Raw genomic sequence first — 26717 nt, forward strand, 5'->3', positions numbered from 1 at the left:
GTCTGTCACACTCTCAAATTCTGTGCATGGTGTTACACAGCTATGTGGAGAAAATCCTCACTAAAACATCCATGTGTAATTCAGGTGACATTCGTGCTGTGTCTGCCGGGGTTTTCCCTGCAGGGAGAGGGTGGGCGGGGCAGACCGCCTGTGCCACCGCTGCCGGTCCCGGCTGTGCACTGCACACACACACGGTTCACACTATCGCAGGGAAGCCACGCAGGAGGTGGCCTTCTGTGATTGTGACCCCACTGCAGAGGAGAACTGGCCTCCCCTGGCCCGTGGTTAGTGACGCCTGGCAGGGCCGTCCCCTCCCACACTCAGCTCCCTTCTGAGACGTGTGTCTGAGCATCTCCCTTCCTCCTCACGGGAGCCCAGGCCTGGCAGGGTGGCTGTGAGACTGAGCCTGGAGCTTTCCAAGGGCCCCAGGACAGCCAAGGTGAGAGCAGAGACCCTGGGGACAGGGCGGGAGAGACAAGGACTTTTGAGCCCCTGATTAATTGCCCCTGGGCCTCATGGAGCTGCAGCTCCACGTGCAGAGTGGAGGCCCCACCCAGGACATGCAGGGGACACGAGATGCCACCCTCAGGAGAGACTCGACCCTGCTGTGCACATGCTGCAGGAGCTGGGACCTGCCTGTGCATCTGCGGCCTGCACAGGGCAGTGGGGGCTGGGCTGCCAGGACACGGCCAGGCGCTGGGCAGATGGCAAAGCTCCCAGACCCACCTCCCCTCTGTGCAGGAAACGGTGCCCAAGCACCTGACGGGAACCAACAGGGTCTCCTGAGTCGGCCTGCAGGGACATCGCTCAGCCCAGGCAGAGGACTGAGCACAGCAAGGCCACCTGGGATGCCAGTGAGACTGACCAGCTTTATCACGGGAAGACTCACCCGCTCCATCCAGAACAGACTCGACCTCAAGCTCAGCAGACAGGGAGGCAGCGCTTCTGATTGGCTCTTGGCAGTCAGACAGGTCAGCACCACCAGGAAGGAAATCCTGCTCCATCAGTGCCTGTGACAGTCCTTCAGTCCCTGCATCCTCCTGCAGCTCCCTGGGCACGCTAGGGAGAGGAAGAAGCAAAGATGAAGGCAGGACAGATGAGACTCCTCAGCACCCTGCCAGGCCTGATGGGGGGGGGGTGTCCAATGGCGTGTGGCTTCCCTTTGCAAAGGATGCAGGACACCTCCACCTCTGCCTTGGGCACAGCTTGGCTGCCTTGCACATTGGGGTGACAGAGAAAGACAGAGACAGAGAGAGAGACAGAGGCCACAGGGCAGTGCAAAATGCACTGACAAGTGAGGAGCTAAGGAGAAAGAGACCCCCCCAGATGCCCTGTCAGGTGCAGGCAGGACACACAGCACACAGGGACCCATAACCCTGGGTCACCCCACAGCCCCAAGCAGCTCTTCAATGGATCCTGCACGTTTGCTGATTGTGCAGCAGTTTTTCTGAAATGTCTGCAAAGGTAGGTTCATATCTGGGGCATTGTGTGCCCAGTTGCTGTGCCTTCTTGACATGAATTTTCTTTAGTCCAGTTACGTTTCTTCCTGTGGAGAACCTGCCAGTAGGCTGGGCCCGCAATGAAGAAGGCAAGGACGCCTGCTTCCCTGATTTTTTTTTTTTTTTTTTTTTTTGAGGCAGAGTCTCGCTCTGTTGCCTGGGCTAGAGTGCCGGGGCATCAGCCTAGCTCACTGCAACCTCAAACTCCTGGGCTCAAGCCTCCCGAGTAGCTGGGAATACAGGCATGCGCCACCAATGCCCTGCTAATCTTTTTTTCTCTATGTTTTTAGTTGTTCAGCTAATTTCTATTTTTTTTTTTTTTTTTTTTTGGTAGAGACGGGGTCTTGCTCTTCCTCAGGCTGGTCTCGAACTTCTGAGCTCAAACGATCCTCCCGCCTCGGCCTCCCAGAGTGCTGGGATTATAGGCATGAGCCACCGTGCCCGGCCCCTGTTGAGCTTTAATCAGTCATTTTTTACTCGCATTACTCAAAAATGCCTTAACTGATATCCTGGCCTCTAGCCCTGTCCTCCCTTCAATCTGTCCTCAACATAACCACCTACTACATGACGGATGTCAAGTCACACCCTGACCACGTCACTCGCCAGCTGACCCCACCCCACCACTGAAGTGATTCTCAGTCTTGGCTGAGCATTAGAATCACACGAGAGAACATGTAAAAATGCTGATGCTTAAACCATACTTCAGCCCAGTGAAGTTGGCGTCCCTACAGGTGGGGCCTGGGATTACAGTTTCCCACGCATCCCAGCGACTCTAGCACCCAGCCAGCACTGAGAACACATAACGTACAGGAAAAAGTTCTAGATCCTTGATGAGGGCCACTGGCTGGCTCCTGCCTTTCTTCAACCTTCCCTCCTGCCACTCCCTCCCCCTCACTCCCCTGCTGGCTCACTCTTCCTTATACGTTGAAAGTTTGAGCTCAGCCATCACCTCCTCCTGGAGGTCCCCCCCACACTACCTCCACCCTCTGGGTGGGGCAGTTTCCCCTTCTCCGTTACGCCAGGGGCCTGCGCATCTCTCAATCGCTGCATCAGCCTCACAGGATTATCATTACCTTTTGATTGTCTCCCTTGAAAGATGGTTTCTTGAGGGCAAGAATTGTGATTAATTTTTGTATCCCAGCACTTGGCAAAGAATAGGCACTCAGATATTTGAATGAATTAATTAAAAAGTGAATACCCATATATGTTTGGTAATATTTAAATAAAAACTCTAGTAAGGGACAACTACGTAGTATTTCATCAGTTGCCCACATTAGAGTTATTTCAAGTTATTTTTATCGAAGCAACAAATATAAAAACGAGGCACGTTACAATCGAGGCATGCTCAGTTAGCTTCAGAAATAACATGACTCCTGACTACACAGCTCCATGACGCCCCATTTGCAACGGCCAACATTCCACGATGCGCCGATCATGCCGTTACATGTGGCCACGGGCCCAACAGACCCGGCATGTTGCTGACAGAGAGTGGACAAAGGCCCATTCCTCCTCCTTTAAGCAAAGGACCCCACGGAGACTGTGGCGCTAAGAGCAAACGCTGGCTGAAACCTTGACTGCCCCCCCCCCCACAGTGGAGCTGGTCTCTCGTCCCTTTCATCGCTGCGGAAACCATCCTGGCCAGAGGGCGGCATTCACCGCAGCCACGGGACGTGAGCTGCAAACCCGTAAGTGGTGGTGTTAGGTTGGCAGGCGCAGAGAGAATATTCTTTAACCAAATTGCTCCTGAAAATATTAAAAGGCGATATTACTGAGCTAGAAGTTTATTAATGGAAAGGCTTTTACTTGATTCAATTTTGTTAAGTATTTTTCTTGCACACTGTACAAAAGCCTCTTCCACATTCTCCCGTTAGCGCACTTGTCTCCAAAAACATCAGCTCTGAAATTGATACCAAACAAAATACAACACCACATTTAGAAGACGAATCATAATTTTCACTTACTAGAAGCCCATTTAGCATTCTTAGAACAGCAGACAAAATATGACAGAAAACTATATAATTCTGTAAATATAAAATAAACATGTGTCAGTTATGTTTTTTAAAATGTTAGAAGCATTCGAACTTTTTCTGAAAAGCAGCTGCCATCTTGTGCCGGCACTTAATCCACTGGAGAGACGGAAGGAGCGACGAGGCTTCCGCAGCCGGCACGACTGCCCAGCGGGAGAAGGCGCCGGCCACGCGGCTCTGCCAAAAGCAGCAATTTCCTTCTTCAAACGATCTGTGTGTTACCACAAGTACAATCTGCACGTCTTTGCACTTTCTAGGGGACTGTGTCGCAATTTGTCACTCCGCCCGTGGAGAGGCCTTATAGGAATGAGCGCTCCTTTTACCCAGCAGAGGGGCTGCCGGTCCTCACAGACAGGCCTGTTCCGCTGCTCTCCAGGCAAACCATGACCTCTCCAGCCTCTTGTGCCCTCGCTTGTAAAGATGTGGACATTTTGGTGACATGAAAATTCCTTTTGTGCTTTTAACATTCTTAGCTTCTGTATTTCTAAACAGATCTTTGAAAACTGTCATGATTCTGGCTTATGTGTTTCTCTCATGTTTATTTTCTTATCAAGAAACTAGTCAGTATCCAAGAATGTAATCCGGTAGTCCTAGAATCCCATCAAACACCGATATTAGGATATTGTAGTTCTTGATTGGTTCTAAAACTTAAAGTTACTTAAAATGTCTGAATTTTGGCCCGGCATGGTGGCTCACACCTGTAATCCTAGCACTCTGGGAGGCGGAGGCAGGAGGACAGCTTGAGCTCAGGAATTTGAAACCAGCCTGAGCAAGAGTGAGACCCCGTCTCTACCAAAAATAGAAAGAAATTAAGCTGAACAACTAAAAATAGAAACAAAAAATTAGCCGGGTGAGGTGGTGCATGCCTGTAGTCCCAGCTACTCAGGAGGCTGAGGCAGAAAGATTGCTTGAGCCCAGGAGTTTGAGGTTGCAGTGAGCTATGATTACACCACTGCACTCCAGCCTGGGAAACAGAGCAAGACACTGTGTTTGTGTCTCTCTCTCTCCACTGCCCCCTCCCCACATATATATAAATAAATAAATTTCACTTTAACTCAAGATCTCTAATATTCAAAGATCTAATACTAAAAATTCATTACAGAATGTTAATAGATTTGCTTTTGTCATCATAGTAACTTTTGTAGGCAGAATGCAATATACTGAAAATACACTAAATAAGTCTAAATTTATAGTAAAACCAATCTCAAATTCTACATTTCCTAAATATAACCTTGAAACTCCAATAGATGTTTTAAACCCAAAGAAATGTTGTTACCCCCCAAATTTGCCATTTGAAAAACAATAAGAGATGAAAGGTCACTTGCCATTTTCTTGAGCAAATCTGGAGGCTTCTAAGAACGTAACTTCGCGATCTGCATCCAGGTCCTTCTTGTTTCCACAGAGGATGATCACAATGTTCTGACTCGCTAGCATTCTGGCATCTGTTAACCAATTAGTAAGCGCATTGTAGGTTTCTCGGCTGCGTAATATAAGATTGTGAAAATAGTACATGTATTTTATAAAACTAGCAACTCTTTCCAGTCATTCTCACTACTCACACTGCTTTTCAACATTTTGGGGTAATGGCAACAACACCTTTAAGGTAACTCAAATAACCTGAATGCACCAAGTATATGACACACCCCCAGGGTCTGTTTTGTTTTGTTTCCAGAAAAATGAGACAATAAGCCAGAGAGTTTGTTGTTTTTTGTTTGCTCAAGCAAAAGGAAACAGAATTTCCTTCCTTCGTTTTACGAATATCTGTTGAGCTCTTAGTATGTGCCAGGCACGGTTCAGACAATGACTGGTGAGCAAGACGACAGCTGATGGCTGCCACCGAGTCAACCCTGCAACGTGCTGGCACTTTGTTTTGTAGGAATTTATCGCACTGACGCTTTATAAGGACTCTGTGATGGACTGCTATTACCCCCCCTTTTTCCATGAGAAACCTGAGGCCCAGAGAGATTAATTAAGTTGCCTAAAGTCATACAGCAGCCAGTGGTAAAGCCAGGACCGACTCTCAGACCTGCTGTTTTCAGCTCATGTGCTAAGGACAAATTTCTGACCATGACACTTTGATATCCTGATTGATGACTTCACACTTTAGCAAGCTGAGCCTTTCACCAGGCAAGCGCAGTGCGGGCTGGGCCGGGAGCTGCCTGCCTTCTCCCAGAGCACCCAGCTCTGAGGACACAGCCTGGAACAGGGAAGCAGCCGGGTGATGTCCCCTCACTGCACTGGTTCCCACCTAGAAGGAACCCCTGAGGATACTGTTTAGATGACACCTTTCTAGATCCGTGCTAGCAACACTGAGATCAGTGTTATCTGATGGAATTTCTTCAGGGCAGGAATGTTCTCTAACCTGCACTGTCCAACACAATAGGCACCAGCCACATGTGGCCACCGAGCACTTGAAATGTGGCCAGTGAAACTGAAGAACTAGATTTTTTACTTTATTTAATTTCGTTTAAATTGCCATATGTAGCTAGTAGCTACAATATGAATGTTTCACATTAATTTAAACCTCCAATAACCTCACAAGGATGACATGATTATTATCACCTTCATCTACGGACCAGGGAACCAAGGTCCAGGCGGCTGAAGCACCTTGCCTGGGGAGGCCACCCAGCTAGTAACGGGACCAGGACTGGAATCCAGGCAATCTCAGCCCAGAGTAACTCACTTCTAAGAACTCACCACACAGAAAGCTTCGTGAACCTTGAGGAAAGTGTCCAGGCATCATGTTAAGAAATGTAATGAAACATGAAGAATTGCTTAATCTACCTGAACCCTTACAAACGTGTTTCTCTATGTGGTAAAATAGTGGTGGGGGCTCATTCTGAGACCTGTAAGACCCAGATGGAAGGGCAAGGGGCTTCCTGGGTGACAGCCGCGCTGCCTGCCCCGGACACACACGGCACAGAGGGCGCCTTGCCAGCGCCGGGCGGCCTCCTCCACCCTGGCAGCTGGCATTACCTGGTGATGTCGTAGACCAGGAGCGCCCCGGCTGCGCCTCTGTAGTAACTTCTTGTCACAGACCTGGAAGAGTGACACTGGCTTTACTTCCAACCAGCTGAGACCCTCACTGCTAAATACCATCTTCCCACAAAAACACCCACATTTGTTTAGTGAACCACAACTCAGGGCAGACATTATTCTAAAACAGAAATGATTCAAAGACACTGAACATACGTGTGGGAGTTACGCTGTCTGAAACCAGGTCACAGGAACGACAGGGAGGTGGGGAGGCCGGCCTGGGACAGGAGGACGTTCTCTGAGGGCCGAAGCAGCTCTGAGTGGACATCACCCTTGAGACTCCTGAGGAGGGCGAGGCGTCTGCAGGCAGAAGAGAGCCACCGCCGAGCCCAGGCGGGCTCCCCAAAGTCTCCTCCGCCTCTTCTAGAGAACAGGGATGTCCTCAGATGGGAACAGCCTCGTCTCCCGGCCGGGATCCACAGTCACCGCTGCCCGTCACCAGACAGGAGACCGAGCCCCGGCCCCGGGCCCTGCACACATTCGCGGGACTGTTCTCTCTCAGTAACACGCTTTCTCCCCCGCATTACCAACCTCTCCCCCTTTGCTATATCTTTTTTCTAGTAGCAAAATAAAGGTGGCCCTGGCACCTCCCATCCTAAAACACCAAACCAAAAACATGCTGGCGGTCCTGTCGGCCACTCTCCCTCGGGCCACCCAGAGTCCTCAGCCTGCCTTCGCGGCCTTCTCTGCTGCGCCCGCCCTGGCGTGTGTCTCCGACACTTCCCGCAGCAGCCTGCAGAGGGCCCCAGCTCCGTGCACCCAAAACTAGTGGGCACTTCTGTCCTCGTCCACCCCTGCCTCTGCGGCCCGCTGTCTCGGGTCTTGCTCCTGTCACCGGCCACTGCCGCCCCAGCGCCGGACCCTCTTCAATCTGCCCTGCTGGGACTGCAGCTCCATCGCATGGGTCCTGGGCTCTCTTTCCTGGTGACATTCAACTCAGATTTTATCTCCAGCTCAGACTGCTTCACTAAGACCCCACTGATGCCCCCACAGGGCCATGAGACTGCCTCATAACCACGGCAAACTTCACAGTTACAAGACAGAATTCCTTTTGGTCCCTCCCTCCAGGCCCACACTGGCCTAGGAAGGGGCATCACTCCCCACCCAGGCTCCAAAGCAAATCACCCCCACGTGTATCCTCGACTCCTTTTTGTCCACCTCCACGTTCGATCCGCCGGCCAAGTCCCGTCCCTCACACCGCACACGTCCTGCTCCAGGCATGCCTTCCCCTGTCACCTGCACCCTCCGCACCCGACCACCGCCAAGCCTCTGCCCCCAAGCTGCGGTCACCTGGCAGCCACCCCGCTGCCACGCGGGCCTCAGTCTTTCTCTAGGGCAGCCCAATCCTCAAAGCCAGCCCTGTGCTCAGGCCATCCCCCCGCCCACTGTACCAGGCCTCCGGTCCCACTCTTCCCTGCTCCCAGCCCCTCCACCCGTCTGGCCTTGTCACAAGGCTGGTTTTCCTTGTCCTTTGGGTCCCATCAAACACCATATCCTCAGTGAGGTCAACCGAGCAGGATCCCACCCTCCAACTCCTGTGCTGTCCCCTCTGCTGCACCCGTCCCACTTGGTAACACGTGGTTTTGCGTGTTTCTGTGCCGGCCGTCTGCCCTTCCAGCAGGCAGGCTCCGCGGCCGCTCACCGGAGTATCCTGGTGCTGGCGCAGGGCCCAGGGCACCACTAGGTAACCAGTAAACATCCCACAATGTTGGCAGAATAAAAAATAACTGCAGCATAATAATCATAAAAAACACATTTGGGGTCTTTGTCCCAGGTTCTGGGCACAGAGCTCCTAGAACTTCGGTGATTTTCTCAGAGATAAGAATGTTTTTTGTAGCTAATGAGTTGACTGGGGGATGATGTCCAGGGAACCAACCTGTGATCAGAGGGTAGAACTTCCAGCCCCCCCAGCCTCCCCCCCAAACTCTGGGGAGGGACGAGGAGCTGGAGGCTGAGTTGACAACCAGGCCTGCGTCATGAGGCCTCCACAAAACCCACAAGGAGGTGGTTCAGAGAGCCTCTGGGTTGGTGAACACACGGAGGTCCTGGAAGGCAGTGTCCCAAGAGGGCACGGCAGCTCTGTGTACGCCCCCCCACCCCCTGCCCCGTGCATTTCTTCCATGGCTGTCCCTGCACTGACTCCCACGTAACACCCTGGGCAGTGGAAGTGTCTCCCTGAGGTCTGTGAGTCTTCACAGTGAACTCTCAAACGTGAAGAGGGGGTGTGGCGGGGCTGTGGGAACCGCCCAGTTTGGAGATGGCCGGGCAGAAGCACAGGTATCCAGGCTCCCCATTTGTGACCAGCATCTGTAGCAGGGGACAGTTTTGTGGGACTGTGTCCTTAACCTGTACGGTCTTTGTTAACTCTGGTGGCATCAGAATTGAGTTTAGTGCTTGGACACCCAGCTGGCATCAGAGAGTCAGAGTGGCTGGTGTGAAGAAAGCCCCTCACGCTTGGTGGCAGGAAAAGAGGATGCCAAAGACAGAAAGGAACAGTGCCTACCCTCGGGCAATAAAGAAAACTGTGGGCTTGCAGAAAACAAACAAAACTGCTCATCCTTACTTTGCTACTTGCAAAGGGCACCACTCTAAGACTCCAAGGCAGGTGGGCCGCGCGGAGCTTGCCCTTCCCACCTCTCGACTGCTGCCCGGGGCGCCCGTCTCAGGAACCGCAGCCCGGCTGTGGCCGCGAGGGCAGGGGGAGGCCGCGCTTCCCACACACGGGAAGAGGCAGCTCTTCTCTTCCAGCTCAGCAGGCACCCAGGTGAGCTATATTACATCTCCTTCTTGAAAATTTATTCTAGAATTTATTTTACAACACTACCTTTTTTTTTTGAGGAGAAAAAGTAGAAATTTATTAATTTGCTGGCAAATGAGGAGATGGCAGACTCCTGTCTTAAAGTACCAATGTCCTCACAACTGTCTTGACATAAGGATTCTTGTATAAGTTATTCACGTATATAAATTTAAGGATTTAAAAATACTTCCCTGAGGAGTTAAAATTTTTTGCAAAAGTAATTTCAACCAGTGTAACACATGTAGATAGTTTTAAAGTAAAATGTTACTAAAAGTCTTGAAACAAAGCACAGCCAACTCCTGCTTCGTTCCTCCCAGAGGCCTCTCCCGAGGTGAGCACCTCCTTCAGGTGTGTGATTTTTCCTCTTCAATTGACTAAGTCATTTAAAGAAAACATATTGAGCCCATAATGTGCTAGACACTACTTTGAGCATAGAAAAAACAAATGAACAAAAACTTCTACTCTCTTACAGTTTTCTTTCTTCTGGTATTTGTGTCCTTATTTCTACAGAATGCTTCGGCAACTATTGGAGTTTTTAATATTAGAGCTTATTGCTTCTCTGCTTGGCTAGGAGGGTTAGCCCACATACGGCCAGCCAGCCTTCCTTTCCTGTCACTCTCGTCTCCCAGGAAGGCAGCACTGCCACACCCTGAGTGCCCTCTCGCTCTGCCTCCACTGTCCCCAGACCTGTGCTGTCCTCCTGGGCTGGGCCCCTGCTGGCCTCACGGTCCCCTATCTGCACTCACACCGGTGAAGCATACCCTTCTGAACTTTCTAAGAAAGTACACTTCTAAGAAAGATAACCTTTGTTTCCTCCCCATTCTTGCATATTTGAAGGTATTCAGATTTTATTCTCACACTTATAGTTTAGCTAACATTAGAATTTTAGGTGGAAAAAAATTTTTTGCACTGAGTTTTGAAGGCAATGTGCCAATTTGTAACAGCTTCCAACATTGCTGCTCAATGGAATTGCCAACGCAATCCCAATTTCCAGTACTTTATATGTGAGTGTTTTCCCTACTGGAGCCTTTTTGGATCTTTACTTCATCCCTGGCATTCTGAAATTTCACATGACATGCCCTGGTCTGGACCTTCCCACTCATTTGTATTTGCCAATCCATCTGGAATCTCATTCCTTCAGGGAATAGTTTTCCTCTGCTCTTCTCTCTTCTGGAACTCCTAACATGCAGGCTTTACAGCTCCTGGATTAATTCTGTGGGATTCTTTGTGTTGTCTCTTTCACTTGTCACCTTGAGTTTCTTGTTTTACTTTCTGGGAGATCGCTACCCTGCTTACACTATTATTCTGGTTGATCTTTTAAAATATCTTTTTGTTCTTATTATGTACTTGAATGCAATCTCTGCTCTTATTTCTGAGAATATTGTAGTTTTTTAAGTGTATTTTTTCCTGTTTTCTATACGTTCCAGCTTTTTTTACTTTGGGCTTTCTCTTTATTATAGAAACTTTCCTTCAAATTTCCATCTGATCATTTATATTAAGAGCAAGGAATGAAAAAGCCTAAAAGAAACTCTTTATGTCTGGGTGGAGCTGGTGGGCTTGGAGGACTTCACTGTCAGATGACTGGATGGAGACTGTTTCACTGGGAAACCAAAATGTCAGTATCTTCAAGCCTCCTTTCCTTTTGGGCTATTCATTGTTCTACAGATAAGAATCCTGTCTCCTGCCTGGGATGGATACACCTGGCTACCAGCAACTAGGGGAGAGGTAGGAGAAGAGGGTTAGGGTTCAGACACTTTCGCTTAACTTCCCTCTTTTCAGATCTCACCCTGCCCCTACCCTGCGCTGTATCGTATGACCTTGAGTCTAGACCGCATTTCAACTTAGAGACTGAACCTTTTATTCTGCGTGTGCATGAGCACTTTTACCCCCACCCCCACCCCAGAACTTGATGCTTCCAAATCCTGACCTTTTCTGGGACTCAGCAGGGAGAAATGGTTTCCTCCATCCCAGTGGTTAAGACGGAGCTCCCTCCACCTTGCTGTGCACCAGCCACTTCCTATGTTTACTGTTTTGTTAGAAACCTGTCAATCATAGTTGTGTACTCTCCCCATTTTGGCCTTTTTGAGTACATGCTATTTCAGTTGCTTTATAGTCATTTCAGCGGAGTTCAGAGAGGGAAAGACATAAATGTCTGATTGAATCCACCATGTTTAATCAGTGCTTCCAGAAGAATGACTGTGATTAAAGATGGTTAAAATATTTTATAAGCAATTATTGAGCATTTAGTATATAATATATGCTGAACTTTAATTAAGTAAAATGTTTACAGTAGGCTGAGTTTTATTTCACTGAATTTTGAAATGGTGGATATCTGTTCTGACTTTGTGCATCTGTGCAAAAAACAATTAAAATACTAGACAGATAACCTCATTTGCAGTGATCTGAAGTCATCATTGTGAGCATCAGTTGTGACTGTATTGTAATAAAAGGGTGGAGGAAAGAATATTTTGTGGGTTGTATATCAACCACGAGAACATGCTCTAGTTAATATAAAACAAAACAAAACCCTCACAAGAGGCTTTTAAAAATTCTCCTTTAAAAGTGAAATATAGAAAAAAATTGCACCATTAGTTTGCCTTGATTTTAACCTAAAAGCATACTGCGGAACACACAGCGCCACATCCTCCTGAGAATGATGTTCTAAACTACGATGCACCGAGACTCTACTATGTTCTTTAGTGAATCAATGGTGTATGGAGCTAAACTGAATTTTAGCTGTCTCATCAATCAGTTTCCAGAGGTGACATTTCTGAAATCAGCACAAGGAAGGTGGGGGGTTAGGAGAGGGTCTTAACCTTATATATTGAGAAAATATAATTATTTTAAATCCAATATTCAAATATTTTTTAAGTTAAAAAACTACCTGAATCGTTCTTGTCCTGCTGTATCCCATATTTGTAACTTTACATATTTACCACCAACATTTATTATCTTTGAACCAAATTCCACTCCTATTGTATGATTTGAGTCATCTTTGACTAAAAAAGAAAAACAAGAACAAGATATTTAATTTTAGAACATTAAGGTAATAGGCTTATAGATTAAAACAAGTAACACTAAAGTCAACGGTCAATGGAAAATGGAAATTACTTTAGCCATTCATTCCTCAGATAGGTCACTGATAAGAAGCATTTGCTGTTTTAAATACAATACATACAGTCCCTACTCTCAAAGAGATGATAAACCTTTTTCTGGAAATCCCTAAACAAATTTCACACATTTGCAAGCCTAGGCTTAGAGGTGGCCATGCCGTATCAGAACCATACCCAGATGGGCACCATCAAGGTGCTCACAGACGGTGCCTGTCTGAACACCAGCATGCTGTTCAGGAGGATGTTCTGCCCAGGGTCAGGTCTGGAACTCAGTTGGTAATGAGGTGGTGATAGTTTCAACTACTGTATTTGAATAGACAGACATTCTAAAAAAATAAAAGTGAAAGGAAGGAAAAGCACTGTAGCCCACAAAGGAAATGTGAGAAGACACCAAAGATTAAAGAAAAAAAGAGGAAAAAGTTGAACCAAAAAAATCCCTTGAACAAACCTAAAAACCAAAACTCTATGCATATTACAGATGTTAGAATTTTCATTAATTTTACTGTTACAGGGCAATAATTTGGAAAGAATTTGCTGGAGAAATCAATACTAACTGTTTGAATGGGAAGGAGACAGGCAAAATAAGTATTTCGCTAAACCCAACTGGAATACACTGCCTGTAAAAGAAGATTTCAGTGATGATGAAAGGAGAAACTACAATCAAATATCAGGGCTATACAGTCCATTGACTAATTTATATTTTTTAACTATAGAACAAAATCTAATTGTTCCAGAAATCAGGGACGCCACTTGGCAATTGGACGTGCTGTTTCCTGGAGGAGGGGGTGGCTGGCCGCACGCTGCCAGCCTGTCTCACGCCCAGACGGCACAGAGCGAGCGTGGGCATCCCAGCAGGAGTAAGCTCCCAGGCACGACACCGGGCAGGAGCCTTCAGAAGGCCACAAATAAAGGCCAGGAGCACCCTGATTCCAACATGGCCATGAGAGAAATAATATCAGACCTTCCCGGAATCACTCCGTGTGAGGAGCTGGGAAGGACCCTTCGGGGGAGCTCTCCTCCCAGGAGAGAATGATTACATAAACTTGGTACCTGGCCCAATACCTTCTGGGATATTCTTTTCTAAGGCCGTACAATGCAAAATCTTGGCAACTTGCACAGAAACCTGGACCACCCAGTGAATGAATACTTGTTAGATTCAGTATGGACAGGTTCTGTGACTAACCCACGCTGCGTCCATGTCACTAAACACAGGCTCCAACAAGCTCTAGATTGGTGAAAAGGAAGTAGCAGAGTAAGTTCTTAGAATTTTAGTCTTCTTCAAATCTCTCCGCCAAGACATCTCATACCGGCTCTCTCGCCTCTTCACCCCCCACTTACAGTAGCTCGTGCATATTTGCTTAAGATGCACTTCATTAAATTGCTTCTATTTTTGAACCTTCACCAGACTGCCATTAAATAAACAGGTCTTTCTCCACAATTCTTTCCATTATTATAAAAGCACTATTTATTTTAAGGGCCTTTCAAACCTTCAGTCTTCTACAATCTTCCAAGGCCTCACAGAGTTTGGAATAAAAAATTCAACTTCCCTCAGCAAAGCAGTGAGAGTCGATGGCAAAGGACAGCGGTGTGGTCAAGAGCCTGCGGTCACAAGGTGACTGCCCCAGAGCACACACCAGCCTCTCTGAACCCATTTCCTGGCCTGCAAAGCAGTGCTGATGACAGTCACTCCCTTCACTGCTGGCCACAGTGAGGACCCAATGCTAGTATTTTATCTACAGTGTACGCCCAGGGCGTCTTTAGCCACTCTGTCAGGAACAGGGTCCCTGCCAGAGAATCTCTCTGCTTCTTTCCCCATCACGATGTTATCTGTTGGCATCAGGAAAACTTACAGCGTGAGTACCTGTACACTGAACCATTACTAAATAGAAATGCTCACAACAAAAAGTCACATTACTAAAAGTTTAATAATACAATCTCTTAAAGTACTTTTAAATTATGGTTTATGTCCTCTGGAAAACAAAATCAGAGTTTCTAGCTGTAAAGGAATCTGAGCAAGAGAGCACTCTCAGAAGACATGCAGAAAAGGATGACTGATGTCACTTACATTTTTTTCAATAAACTGATGAAGTAAGCAAGATTTGCCAGTTCCTGCATTTCCAATCACCAAGAACTTAAACAAAAAATCTGCAAGACAAAAAGATACTATGAAAAATAACTTCAAAATGGGTACTGTGAATTTATTCTTAGGCTATGATCATAAAATTTAATGAAATCTTAGCTGTGAATATAACAAAAAAAGAGGTAACTAAGTATCTTGTGAAATGACAATAAAATCTTGACTTACCTTTTTAATTTTTTACACTTGAGCATTTTGATATTTGGCTTACATGCTACTTCAGTGGGTTTCCAAACTCTGCTTTCTGGACAATTTCTTTTGAAGTTGGAAGTTTAAAAACTCTTGTAATGAATGAAACTTGTTCCTTTGCTAGCCACAATTCAAAGAAATATGCATACTCAGTTGTAAGAAAATTTTAAGAGTTTTATTTGTACAAAACAATAAGCCTGATAGAATCAGAGGAGTCCACTTCTTTCTTTTTACAAATGGGTATTTCTAACCTTGGGTGACAGAGCGAGATCCTGTCTCTTAAAAAAACTAATAGGTGTAAGTTTCACCTGCACTTGCAGATTTGTATGGTCTTGCTTCTATTCATTCACCTGTAACTTGAGGCCCGTGAGGAGGACAGCTTAACCCACATTTGGGTCAGTACTTCAAGGGTAAAATCTGTCTGGTTCAATGTAGAGAGTGCTCTTCATTTCTTCCTTACACAGAGTAATATATTTAATTTGGGGTATTATTTTCTATGAAATGGACTTAAAGGATTTCCAACATGGAATTTGTTAATTAGCACAATGTAGCATCAGTGGCCCCATACTGTCCTTGGTGAGTCACTTTCCTTTTTCTGGTTAGCAAAGAACTTGAGTTCTGCTTAGCACAGTAACTTAAGAGTTTAGGAGGACACCAACTCCCTCTCCCTTTCACTCCACTGCCGAGCCCACCCCTCACCCACGGTCCTGACTCACCACCGCCAAGCCCCACTGCTGCCCAGCTCATCGTGTGGCCTGGAACATCCGGCTCCGTAGTCCTGGCGCCCTTGTTCGCGCCCCCTTTTCCAGATCAAACACTCCCTAACCTTGGCTACCTTCCCTCCCCACATTAAGCTCCAATAGTCTGTTTCTTTCCTGACATTTGGCCTAGCCCTGCCACTCTGGGGCAGTGTCTGGCTCTGCTGCCCAGGCTAGAATGCAGTGGTTCACTGCAACCTCAAATTCCTGGACTCAAGTGATCCTCCTGCCTCAGCCTCCTAAGAAGCTGGGATTACAGGTGTATGCCATCGTACCTGGCTAGTATTTTTTTTATTTTTTGTAGGGGATGGGGGTGGGGTCTTGCTATGATGTTCAGGCTGTTCTTGAACTCCTGACCTCAAGCAATCCTCCTGCCTTGGCCTCCCAAAGTGCTGAGATTTCAGGCATAAGCCACTGTGCCCTGCCTGTTTCTTAAGAACTATATTCATCATCACTCAGAGGTGAAGCCTATTCAACTTCTCGTGATATTCAGATGGTTATAGGCAATTGAACTCAAAGAATAGCACTATTAGGATTATGTCGGCAGTTAAAAATGTCAATAGTTTTATGTTTCTCACTGCATGCCACACCGGTATTCATAGCAGCATTATTCACAACAGGCAGAAGGTCCACCGAGGGATGAATGGATAAACAAAATGTGGTACATACACACCACAGAGTATTATTCAGCCTTAAACAGGAAAGAAATTCTGACACATGCTACAACATAGATGAACCCTGAAGACACTGTGCTAAGTGAAATAAGCCAGTCACAAAAGGACAAATACTTAAATGAGAGTCAAATTCATAGAGACACAAAGAAGAATTGTGGTTGCCAGGAGCAGGAGGAGGGAAAGTAAAAACTGTTGCCTAATGGGGATCAGCAGCAGTTTGGAAGATGAAAAAGCTCTAGAGGTGGATGGTGGTGACGTCTGTACAACGATGTGAATGTACTTAATGCCAATGAACTGTACACATAAAATGTATATTTTATGTTACCTATATTTTGCCATAATAAAAATAAACAAATAAATAATGCATGCCAGGCTTAATCATTTTCATTGAATACTTTTACAACCCAAGAAATTGAAGGGAAAATGGTCAAGCTCGCCAGGCTAACAAGAATATTGGAATTTCTTTTTTTTTTTTTTTTTTTGAGACAGAGTCTCGCTCTGTTGCCCAGGCTAGAGTGCCGTGGTGTCAGCCTAGCTCACAGCAACCTCAAACTCCTGGGCTTAAGCGATCCTTCTGCCTCAGCCTCCTGAGTAGCTGGGATTACAGGCATGCGCCACTATGCCCGGCTAATTTTTTTCTCTATATATATTTTTAGCTGTCCAGATAATTTCTTTCTATTTTTAGTAGAGATGGGGTGTCACTCTTGCTCAGGCTGGTCTCTAACTCCTGACCTCGAGCAATCCTCCTGCCTCGGCCTCCCAGAGTGCTAGGATTACAGGCATGAGCCCCCGCACCCAGCCCGAATATTGGAATTTTCTGAGTCTTGTTCAATATCCTCTTCTATTTAAGAAATAAAGCCCAATACATTGTATAAGTTGTAAAGAGAAGAAGAAAACCAGGTAAAGAAGCTGGTAATATGTAGGCAATAGTAAGTCTTAAGAGAGAAAAAGAACAATGTATAACACAGTTTAAAGATTCAAATGTTTCTGTACATAGGCACATAGAAAAACGAATTTCACAAATCCGTGTAATCCTGGAACTTAAACTATTCATATAGCTAAGCATGGACTTCAAGAAAAATTTGTTCCAGGCCGAGTGTGGTGGCTCATTCCTGTAATCCTAGCACTTTGGGAGGCTGAGGTGGGAGGATCGCTTGAGCTCAGGAGTTGGAGACCAGCCTGAGCAAGAGTGAGACCCCATCTCTACTAAAAATAGAAAAAATAAGCCAAGTGTCATGGTGCAAGCCTGTAGTCCCAGCTACCTGGGAGGCTGAGGCAGAAGATTCTTTAAGCCCAGGAGTTTGAGGTTGCTGTGAGCTAGGCTGATGCTACAGCACTCTAGCCTGGGTGACAGAGGAAGACTCTGTCTCATAAAAAAAAAAAAAAAATCATCATTTTCTGCTATGGTAATTTTGCTTAAATATACTCTATTATTATTACTATCCAGATTGCATCATAGTCTCAACTAGCCAAAGGGTAATATATCTATTGAACTGTACCTTGCTGGACAAAAGATATATAATTCCCATATTTACAAATATGTCAGTACTCCAACAAATATTTCATATTCTGAATCTTGTAGCTCAATGGTCCCCAATCTTTTTGTTAGCAAGGACCAGTTTCATGGAAGACAATTTTTCCATCGATGGGGTGGGTATGGTTTCAGATGATTCAAGAGCATTACATTCATTGTGTACTATATTTCTATTATTATTACACTGTAATATATAACAATTACACAACTCACCACAATGCAACCTCTCTCTGCTAATGATAATCTGTATTCGCAGCCACTCCCCAGTGCTAGCATCGCTGCCTCAGCTCCACCTCAGATCACCAGGCATCAGATTCTCACAAGGAGTGTGCAACCCAGATCCCTCGCACGTGCAGTTTACAGTAGAGTTTGTGCTCCTGTAAGACTAACGTCCCAGTGATCTGACAGGAGGCGGAGCTCAGGCGGTGATGCGGGCACTGGGGAGTGATGGTTTGCTGCTGCAAATACAGAGGGAGCTTTGCTCGCTCACCCTCTGGCCCATCACCTCCTGCTGTGTAGCCTGGTTAGTGACAGGCCACATTCCAGCGCCAGTCCATGGCCCAGGGGGTGGAGACTGCAGTTGTAGCTCAAATGTTACACATTATATGTTTGTATCAAAACATCACATGTATCCCATAAATATGTGCAACTGCTTATATATCCATAATAATTAAAAATAAAAATAAGCAAACGAATAGATAATTATTTAGAGTAAATATAAAATCTTTTTGTTTGAAAACCTTTTGGGATCAAATATTAACATATAAAAATGCTAGATAAAGTATATCATACTTTAAAAATGCATAGCTGAGCTTTTAGGAAATCTTCAGATGCTTGGAACAGAGAAGAAACTGAAAAAAGCAATGAGGGCCTTGGGTGGGGGCTGCTAGTCTGGGATTGGCTTTAGTGTCAGTGTGGGACGGGACAAGAGCTGGTGTCCACGTGACGGAGAGAGCACGGAACTGAATCTGAGTTTTCTTCAGGGTTAGGCCCGAAGTGAAAGGGTAAGATGAAAAACCAAAGCACACTCACTAGCTCAGGCAGGCACGGAATCTTCCCTGACTCTGCCTGCTCTCTCAGCAGAATGGGATAAACATTCCCCTTTGAAAATTAATTATGGGCTGGCACCACAAGTAGGCTTGGGATTCAAACTTAAATAACCATGTGGACAATGAACCCCCAAGTTAGGAAATTAGCAAAAATAAAGGTGGCTCTAGAAAGGAGCATCACTGAGATGCCCAGAAGAAGCAAACGCAGATCACTCTGGAAGGACACATCCTCACCCAGCACACACACAATCCCCCCACGCACAGCTGCTTCAAAAATAAACGTAAGATCACAAAACACTCAAGGAAACAAGCCACCAGGAGTGAATCAGCCAGACAGTACTTTAGTCCTTCAAGATTTCAATAAAAGAACAAATCGATAGGCTGGGTGTGCTGGTTCACACCTGTAATGCCAGCAATTTGGGAGGCTGAGGCAGGAGGGTCACTTGAGGCCAGGAGTTTGAGACCAGCCTGGGCAACATAGCAAGACCTTGTTCTACAAAAAATAAAAAAAATTAGCTAGGCATGGTGGTGCACACCTGTAGACTCGCACCTGTAGACCCAGCTACTGGGGAGGCTGAGGCAGGAGGACTGCTCGAGACCAGGCATTTGGGGCTGCAGTGAGCTACGATAGTGGCACCACACTTCAGCTGGGTGACAAAGACCTTGTTCAAAACAAAGCAAAACACACAAAAAAGAACAACCTGATAAAGTATCTTCAATATGATCAATACCACAAAAAAGGAAGTGAATCCTAAAAAAAAAAAGAATAGGATGTCTTGAAAGAATTAATAGAGTTCTATTAATAGAATCTAGAATATCTAGAAATAAAAATTATAGTAATTAAAATTACTCAATGGATAGGTTAGAAAGCAAAGTGGGCAAGACTGAGGAGAGAATTAGTCAATTAGAATAGAAACTGGAGGAAATTACCAGGCAGCAGTATAGAGAGTTGAAGATAGAACATATGAAAGAGAACTTAAGAGATGGGGAGGATTGAAGGAAAGGGTCTAAAAGGCATTTTGGAATTAAAAAAAAAAATAGGAGAATGGGGGCAGAGAGACAACATTAAAAGAATTAATGGATGGCGGAGTGGTGGTGACGGCCTGAATCTGCGCTCCTGGGAAGGAAGGCATCGATCCGGACCTGCCACAACGCTAGAAGACCGCTCCCACACAGGAACAGCGGTGTGAATCCACGGAGAATCAGCGTGGGACAAACAGAGCAAGTGAGGTCTGAGGTGAACGAATATTAGGAACGCGGGACAGACACTAGCCAGCGGAGCGCGGGTCGGATACACCCGCCCCCAGCCGGGGTGGGAGCAGCCTCTCGGGAAAGTGGCTAGCCCTCCGCTCCCAGTTGAATAGAGCCCTGACCCAGGCCAGCGCAGAATCACTGAGGGATACGTGGCGCATTGCAGACAGGAGGCTTTTTTGCGAAATTACCTTAGAACCTGGGGGATCTCAGCTGAGACAGCGCTTGGCGAGGAGGGACGGATCTGCCCCAGGGCGGAAAAACACAAAAGACTCCCGGACAGCAAATAGCGTCGTACCCCGTGCTGCCTTTTTCGGCAGTTCTCCAGCCGATCACCCCCGGTGCGTGTCCTTGCTGGCCAGCCCCTGGGCAGTGGCGGTCTCTGCCTGCCGGGGAGCCGGTCCCCTCCAGCCCCGGAGCTCGGCAGGCACCATCTTGAAAGCGAGGGCAAAACGGCTCGGGAGCCAAAAAGTGCGCAGCGGCTCTTTCTACCCGTGCTTCCTTTTTTGGCGGTTCTCCAGCCGGTCACCCCTGGTGCGTGTCCTTGCTCGCCAGCCCCCGGGCAGTGGCGGTCTCTGCCTGCCGGGGAGCCGGTCCCCTCCAGCCCCGGAGCTCGGCAGGCGCCATCTTGAAAGCGAGGGCGAAACCGCTCAGGAGCCAAAAAGTGCCCAGCGGCTCTTTCTGCCCGTGCTGCCTTTTTCGGCGGTTCTCCAGCCGGTGACCCCCAGTGCGCGTCCTTGCTCGCCAGCCCCCGGGCAGTGGTGGTCTCTGCCTGCCGGGGAGCCGGTCTCCTCCAGCCCCGGAGCTCGGCAGGCGCCATCTTGAAAGCGAGGGCGAAACCGCTCGGGAGCCATAAAGTGCCGAGCGGCTCTCTCTGCCCGGCGCCCTCCGCTGGTCTCTGAACCAACGCCAGGAGTGCGGGATGTGCCGGGGCCGTGCTCGGGGTGAAGGGGCAGAGCTGCGCTAAGGCACAAAAAAAAAAAAAAAAAGCCCACGAACAAGAAGAATAGCCTCGCCGAACTGTATATTTTATTCTTGGTAAATTTCTTCTGGGTTTTGTTTGTTTGTGTTTGTGTTTTTTTTGGTTTTGTTTTTTTTTTTTTTTTTTCCTTTTCTTTTCTTTTTCTTTTTTTTTCCGGCGGCTCACGAGCCGGACAGCCCCGGCGGGCACCTTTGCCCTCTGGGCCTCTGGCTGCCGCGCCTTTTTGAGCGCGGAGGTTGGATCCCCACCACCCTCGGAGCTGTGCGGGCGCGCAGACGCCATCTTGAAATCCACTGCGAAACCGCCCGGGACCCAGCAGGGCGGGCGTGAAGGGGAGGAGCTGCGCTAAGGCGTAAAAACAAAAACATTTAATGGCCGCTCCGGTCCCAGCCGAGCGGAAGTGAAGGGGCGGAGCTGTGCTAAGGCGTAAAACAAACAAACAAACAAAAAAAATTGAGTCGCTGAATTATATACTTCAGATTTGTGTATCTTTCTGCCTTGCAGTGTGGTGAGGTGCTATGTAGTTTGTTTTTGTTCATTTTTGTTGGCGTTTTTGGTTTGGCTTTTTGCGTTTTTCTTTTTTTTTTCCTTTTTTTCTTTTTTTTTTTCTCTTTTTCTTTATTTGTTTTTCTTTTTTCTTTTCTCTTTCGTTTTCTCCTTTCTTTTCTTTCTTTCCTTTTCTTTTTTCTTTTCTTTTTTTTTTTTTTTTTTCCTTCTCTTTCTCCTCTCTTTTCGCCTTCTAACTGGGGACCCACGGTGAGCTTCGGAACGGGCCAGGTCCCTGGCTCTGGTACATACCGGATCCTGAGCAGTCACCCCCAGGGCCGGAGATCTGCGGGCACGCAATCGCCATTCTAGGGCCCACAGCCAAGTCACTGTGGAGCAATAGGGTACCAAGAGGCTCCCTGGACGGCCCTCTCCCCTGGTCCACGGACCTTATATAGGATCCCCGCGGAAGTGTAAACACTGAATACTTCTCCAGAAGCGAGAGCGTGGAACCTGATCCCTGGGGACATTGGACCAAGATAGACTTTTGCCCGTGGGAGCTACAGCAACTGGGGCGCTGAGCAAGCGAGGTCACCGTCCTCTCCCCATAGCTAGTATCTTGCCTGCAGATAGAGTCAGAAACCTCCCTTATAGAGGAAGAACCAAAGGGAAACAAACAAGCAAAGAGAATTTCGGTCTACTATTAGTGTGGACCCTGCCTGCCTTCTGAAAGACCACAACACAGTGTTCTAACTCACCAAAGCGGTCTTGGATCACTCCAATCCTCTAGGATTGGACCCATCGGAAGCAGTCCCCCAACGGAAACAGAAAAATCTCTAAACAATACACAACAGTCTCCCCCTCTTGCCAAAAGAAGCAACATACCTAGACTGTTTCACAGCCTAAGAATAGAGCACAAAGAGTCCTGTTAACCAGACTAAATCTATAAGTAAAGATCCAACGATAAATCTAGATGGGAAGGGCCCAGCGAAAAAACACGGAGAGCACAAAGAATCAAATGGAAAGCTCATCCCCAAAGAGAAATACCAGCTCCCAACCATCTGACACAAACCAGACTCAAAACACCAACATGTCACAGGAAGAATTCCAATTATGGATTATAAACAAGCTGAATAATATACAAGAATCAATGGATAAACAACACAAGGAAAACACAAAAAAAATACAGGATTTGGAGGAAAAATTCACTAAAGAAATTGAAATATTGAAGAAAAACCAAACTGAACTCCTAGAAGTGAAGAATTCACTCAGAGAGCTACAAAACACTGTGGAAAGTCTCAAGAGCAGGGTAGATCAAACAGAGGAAAGAATCTCAGAAATTGAAGATAACTCCTTCCAACTAAATAAGTCAGTCACAGAGATAGATCGAAAAAGTAAGAGAAATGATCTGAGTCTTCAAGAAATGTGGGATTATGTGAAGAAACCTAACTTGAGAGTTATTGGCATTCCTGAGGGTGAAGAAGATAATAAGCAAGGGTTGGACAAGCTATTTGAAGACATAATCGAGGAAAATTTTCCAGGCCTTGCCAATACTCTAGACATACAGATTCAAGAAGCTCAAAGGACCCCTGGGAGATTCATAGCAAATAGGAAAACACCACGACACGCAGTCATCAGGCTGACCAAAATATCCACTAAAGAGTCACTTCTCCGAGCTGTAAGGAGAAAGAAACAAGTAACTTACAAAGGAAAACCCATCAGAATTACGCCAGATTTCTCAGCTGAAACCTTACAAGCAAGAAGAGGTTGGGGCCCCATTTTCATGCTTCTGAAACAGAATAATGCCCAGCCTAGAATCTTGTACCCAGCTAAGCTAAGTTTTCTATACGAAGGAGAAATCAAGACATTCTCAGATAAACAAAGATTGAGGGAATTCACCAAGACAAGACCAGCCCTCCAAGAAGTACTCCAAAGAGAATTACACACGGATCAGCACAAGAAAGATCCACGAATATAAAACTACTCAAGAGCTAAAGATCAAATTCCAGATACCACAATGGCCCAGGAGAGAAAACATCACAATGAAGTTCTACCCAACAAGCTGAACCAAAAACTGTCTCACTTATCAGTTTTCTCAATAAATGTGAATGGCTTGAACTCCCCGCTCAAGAGACATAGACTGGCCCAATGGATAAAAAAATACAATCCAAGTATCTGCTGTCTTCAAGAAACTCACCTAACCTGCAAAGATGCATTTAGACTGAAAATAAAAGGATGGAAATCGATATTTCAAGCAAATGGTAACCAAAAGAAAGCTGGTGTGGCAATCTTAATTTCCAATAACTTAGCTTTCAAACCAACAAAAATAATAAAAGACAAAGATGGCTACTACATACTGATTAAAGGCACAATTCATCAAGAAGCCATGACTATACTCAATATATATGCACCCAACCTAGGTGCACCTAGATTCATAAAGCAAACCCTACTAGATCTCAACCAAATGATAGATAACAATACTGTAATAGCTGGAGACTTTAACACCCCACTGACAGTACAGGACAGATCCTCTAAACAGAAAATAAACAAAGACATAATGGACCTAAATAGAATGCTAGAACAAATGGGCATGGCTGACATCTATAGGACATTCTACCCAAAGTCCACAGAATATACATTCTTCTCATCAGCTCACGGGACATTCTCTAAGATTGACCATGTCCTAGGACATAAATCATGTCTTCAAAAATTCAAAAAAATAGAAATTATACCATGCATCTTCTCAGATCACAGCGGAATAAAAGTAACAATGATCACAAACAGAAACCCTCACTCTTACTCAAAGTCATGGAAGCTAAATAACCTTCTCCTGAATAATTATTCTATAAAAGAAAAAATCAAGATGGAAATCAAAAATTTCTTTGAATTAAATGACAATGGAGACACAACTTATCAAAATCTATGGGATGCAGCTAAAGCAGTCCTGAGAGGAAAATTCATATCCATAAATGCCTATATCAAAAAGACAGAAAACATGCAAATAGACAACCTAACGAATAGACTCAAAGAACTGGAGAAAGAAGAACAGAACGATCCCAAACCCAGCAGAAGGCGAGAAATTACTAAGATCAAATCAGAACTAAATGAAAAGGACAACAAAGAAACTATAAGGGAAATTAATAAAACAAAAAGTTGGTTCTTTGAAAAGATAAACAAAATAGACACACCTCTGGCTAGACTAACCAAGAGCACAAAAGTAAAATCTCTAATAACCTCCATTAGGAACATGAAAGGAGAAATCACAACTGATGCTACAGAGATACAAGATATCATCTATGAATTCTACAAAAATCTTTATGCACACAAACTGGAGAACGTGGAGGAAATGGACAAATTTTTAGAAACACATAGTCTTCCCAGGCTCAACCAGGAAGAAATAGAGTACCTGAACAGACCAATATCAAGAAATGAAATCGAAACAGCAATAAAAAACCTTCCCAAAAAGAAAAGCCCTGGTCCAGATGGGTTCACACCTGAATTTTACCATACATACAAAGAAGAACTGGTGCCCATCCTACATAAACTATTCTCCAATATTGAGAAGGATGGAGTTCTCCCCAACACGTTCTACCAAGCCAATATAACATTAATACCAAAACCTGGAAAGGACACAACAAAAATAGAGAACTACAGACCAATTTCCCTCATGAATATAGATGCAAAAATTTTCAATAAAATACTAGCAAATCGAATCCAAGTACTTATCAAAAAAGTAATCCACCACGACCAAGTGGGCTTCATCCCCGAGATGCAGGGGTGGTTCAACATACGTAAATCTATAAATGTAATTCACCACATAAATAGAAGCAAAAACAAAAACCATATGATACTCTCATTAGATGCAGAAAAAGCATTTGACAAAATTCAACACCCTTTTATGATAAAAACGCTTAACAAAATAGGCATTGATGGAACCTACCTAAAAATGATACAAGCCATATATGACAAACCCACAGCCAACATCATACTGAATGGAGAAAAACTGAAAGCACTCCCACTTAGAACTGGAACCAGACAGGGCTGCCCATTGTCTCCATTACTTTTCAACATAGTATTGGAAGTCCTTGCGAGAGCTATCAGGCAAGAGAACAGAATCAAGGGAGTCCAAATAGGGAAGGAAGAGATCAAACTCTCACTTTTTGCTGATGATATGATGTTATATCTGGAAAACCCCCAGGATTCAACCAAGAGACTCCTGGAATTGATTAACGAATACAGCAAAGTCTCAGGCTACAAAATTAATATACACAAATCAGAGGCATTTATATATGCCAATAACAGTCAATCGGAAAACCAAATTAAAGACTCAATACCCTTCAAAATAGCAACAAAGAAAATAAAATATCTAGGTATATATCTAACTAAAGAGGTAAAGGACCTCTATAAGGAAAACTATGAAACACTGAGAAAAGAAATAGCAGAACTTGCAAATAGATGGAAAAATATACCATGCTCGTGGATCGGAAGAATCAACATTGTTAAAATGTCTATACTACCCAAAGTGATCTACAGATTCAATGCAATCCCTATTAAATTACCAACATCATTCTTTACAGACATAGAGAAAATAATTATACACTTTGTATGGAATCAAAGAAGACCCCGTATAGCAAAAGCAATTTTAAGCAACAAAAACAAAATGGGAGGTATTAATTTGCCAGACTTCAAACAATACTACAAGGCCGTGGTTCTTAAAACAGCCTGGTATTGGCACAAGTGCAGGGACACAGACCAGTGGAACACAACAGAAAATCCAAACATAGAACCATCCTCATATAGTCACCTAATTTTTGACAAAGCGGGAAAGAATATACCCTGGGGACAAGAATCCCTATTCAACAAATGGTGCTGGGAGAATTGGTTAGCCACTTGTAGAAGACTGAAACAGGACCCACAGCTTTCACCTCTCACAAAAATCAAATCACGGTGGATAACAGACTTAAACCTTAGGCGTGATACAATCAGAATTCTAGAAGAAAATGTAGGAAAGACTCTTACAGACATTGGCCTAGGCAAAGAATTTATGAAGAAGACCCCCAAGGCAATCACAGCAGCAACAAAAATTAATGAATGGGACATGATTAAATTAAAAAGCTTCTGCACAGCCAAAGAAACAGTCCAGAGAATAAACAGACCACCTACAGAATGGGAAAAAATTTTTGCA

The sequence above is a fragment of the Eulemur rufifrons genome, unplaced genomic scaffold, assembly GCF_041146395.1.
Source record: "Eulemur rufifrons isolate Redbay unplaced genomic scaffold, OSU_ERuf_1 scaffold_48, whole genome shotgun sequence".
NCBI lineage: Eukaryota > Metazoa > Chordata > Mammalia > Primates > Lemuridae > Eulemur > Eulemur rufifrons.